General features: G+C 32.0%; 1 long non-coding RNA gene across 1 annotated transcript; it reads left to right on the top strand.

The window, feature by feature from the left end:
• The first annotated feature begins 763 nt into the window (after nt 1–763).
• On the top strand, nt 764–1162 carry LOC118346102. Its single transcript, XR_004799481.1, has 3 exons — nt 764–788; nt 900–974; nt 1117–1162. It is a non-coding gene; the product is annotated as an uncharacterized LOC118346102 (long non-coding RNA).
• The last annotated feature ends 2182 nt before the right edge of the window (nt 1163–3344 follow it).

Genomic DNA, 3344 nt, shown 5'->3' with positions numbered 1-3344 from the left:
GGTTTAGAAACTTTTTTTCCCCAAAAAAATCCACATGATTCAAGTCCTGAGGAAATACAACTAAGTAAAAAATTTTGTTATTCAAAACATAGCTGTATAAAACATTTGATTTCTAGACAAAAATGTCTTTTGAAAAGCATACATAATGACCAAGAAACACTCACTAATTTCAAATCCTATAGCCAGATTAGACCCCAAAAATAAGAGAATAAGAAACATTCAAAAAACAAAAACTAAATACAAAAACTAAAGAAAATTCCAAATTCAATTTTTGCGAGAGTGAACTAGAGCATTATGTGTGAGGAAAGAAGGGAAAAAACAAACAATGAGAATCTTGATAAATGCAAAATATACGTTCTAGCTACCTAGTCATCATGTAGTTAATTAGTAGTATATAAATATCATGAAAGTTCGGCTACTTAATGCTAGCTTTATTTTTTATTTTTTAACTTCTGATATTAACGTCTGTATGAGCTAGCTAGCTAGCTACGGATCATCAGATCAAGTAATTAATAAGATTAAATTAAAAAAGCCAATTCATATAAAAAAAATGTAGTAAAAGTTATCAAATGAATATATATAGTTTTAATTAATATTATTAATATATATATATATATATATATTAATAAGTAGTAGTACTACTACTCGATGGTACGTGCATGCAATTGCATGACTAATATCATTAATATTATAAATCAGATCCCAATCAATTCAGATTTACAAGGCAAACCACATTTGGAAGGCGGCACATGAGTTCTTGTAGGGGAACACCGTTTCAGCTCTGGATTGTGAGTTGTTGCATACCCAGCTATTATAAGCTAGCTCCTTTTATATAGTCTGTGTCTGAGTGCGTGCTAGCTAGTTTGGATATAATTGATTCATGTGGTCCATGCATGCAGAAATGTTTCTTCAGACAATTCTTCCATTCCGTAGCAAAAGTTGATTATCTCACTTTGAGACATGGTTTCATCTCGGTAAGTACCTAATTATATATATATATATCATGTATATAAATATATAGCTTTCAGCTTTGTGTTCCTGATTTTATAAACTACTGCTATATATATGTAAACGTACAGTTTTGGACCATAATTAATATACCGATCATGTACTCAGGCTCACCTGTCGGCCAGTAACAACTTCGATTTCCGAAAATATATAAGGGAAAAAACAAACAATGAGAATCTTTATAAATGCAAAATAACCAGGAAAAGGCAATGAAAATGCTAATGAGTCACAACGGTCTGTTTGCTTCTAATGAACAATGATTGAGATTAAAATCAAAAGTTATTCAACCTACCATAACTAAGTTTGTACTTCCAACAAGAGAACAAATATGATATGAATTTTGAGTGAGCCTTTTGAATGAATGCCTCAAAATTAGTTTGGTTCAGAAAATTTTTTTAAAAAAAGAAATCCACATCATTTAAGTTCGGAGAGAATAAAACCAATAAAAACTTTTCGGTATTTCATACAGCATAAATAATGCCACATTTGATTTCCAGACAAAAATACTTTTTGAACAAAAAACAAGCTAGAACTCAATATTTTAGCATCTAGCACATTTATATTTCTTTCTTTCATCACACTAAACCCCAAGAAAACAGCAATGCAGCATTCAAACTGCCAAACCTTCATTTCCTTCTCATTATCTCTACTTTGATGAAAAGCATACACAAATAGCAAGAAAGATCACTAATTTCAGATCTTACAAATAGCATGAAAGATCACTAATTTCAAAAATAAGAGAATAGGAAACATACACATGATAATTTCAATAAAAGCCTCAACACTAGTTTGGTTCAAAAACTTTTTTTAAAAATCAAATCCACATCATTCAAGTCTTGAGAAAATACAACTGATAAAATTTTTTTAATATTTAGAACATGAATGATAAAACATTTGATTCGTAGACAAAAATAGCCTTTGAACAAAACAGAAACCAGAGGTGAATATTTTAGCATCTATCACATTTAGTCTTCTTTTTCGCATCATATAAAATCTCAAGAAAACATCAATGTAACATTCAAAATATGAAATATTCATTCCCTTCGCATTACATCCACTTTCTCGAAAAGCATATCTAAAATCAAGAAAGATCACTAATTTCAAATCCTACATATATACAGTATTCTTACTTGTCCAAAAAAGTCCAAGCTGCTAAACTATTGTTTAATTCCATCGGTAATCAAATATATTCTTATAATGATATATATATATATATATATATATATCTATACACTTTCTAAATACATATTTATGGAAGTCTTTCTAATATATCATCATCATGCACAATTTTAACAGACAGAAACTTCAGGGCTGTGAGATAGCTTATTTTGGACACCAAAATAACTTGCATGACTTTATAACACTAGCAGCCTAGCTAGAGGGTGTAATTATCAGACCAACAAAAATCAATTTAATTTATTTCCTGGTTGGACATGTATATAATATATATATATATATGTATCTATGGTGTGCAAATTAAAAATATCACCCAAAAATTACTAACTATTAACGCCCCACATCAACACCTACACAAAATGTAAATTTAAAGGTGGCATTTTCGTGCAAAAAGCATCAAACTTCCTGACTCAAACAGATGGAAATTAGTCTACAAGAAAAATGCACCGATTGTTGTAAAGCAACTAGTCTACATATGAAGGTGGAGAGATAGAGAAATTACCCCAAGCAATACCTCTGTTCACTAAAGGAATTCACTCCAAGAGTCTTGGTGGAATATGCTTGCCCTCTGATACTTGATTCCAGAAGAACTACTCCAAAAATTACGACCCTCGCTTCTGTGGGGAAGAAAAATGAAGTGGAGGTCAGAGGCGCAGAAGCTTTGGGGCGTATTTGAAAATGGAGATGAAGTCGTGTGTGTGAAGTGGGTGGATTTAATTGCAGGTAGCCGAACTGGGGAAGAACGTGGAAGCAGCGAGGAAGAACGGAGATGATTTTAGAAATGGGTAAGGCTCGGGACGGGAGGGAAAGGGGGAAATAAATTAGATTTCACGCCCAGAGCTATCCCGTCGATTTCATGTCGCTACAACATGTGATTTTATATCCCGGCGATTGTTTTCGCAGCTAGAATCTATTAAATCGCTGCAATTGTTGCATTTGGCCCGGCCCGGTATTTTTAATGAGGATTGGATTTTAAAACGTGCGGCGAGTTTTTAATCGCTGGCAAAAATTACATATAGCAGCGATTTATTTTGCAGCAGATAGAAAATCGCTGCTATAAGAAATTTTTTTTTTTAATATAAATTCCACTCTTTCTTATTAGCCATACTATATTTACTATCTTACGCCTCACATTTTATGAAAAATAATTCCACATCTTA

This window comes from Juglans regia, unplaced genomic scaffold (genome assembly GCF_001411555.2).
Source record: "Juglans regia cultivar Chandler unplaced genomic scaffold, Walnut 2.0 Scaffold_678, whole genome shotgun sequence".
Lineage (NCBI taxonomy): Eukaryota > Viridiplantae > Streptophyta > Magnoliopsida > Fagales > Juglandaceae > Juglans > Juglans regia.
The sequence above is the reverse complement of the archived record's forward strand: the minus strand, read 5'-3'. Positions and strand labels throughout refer to the sequence as shown.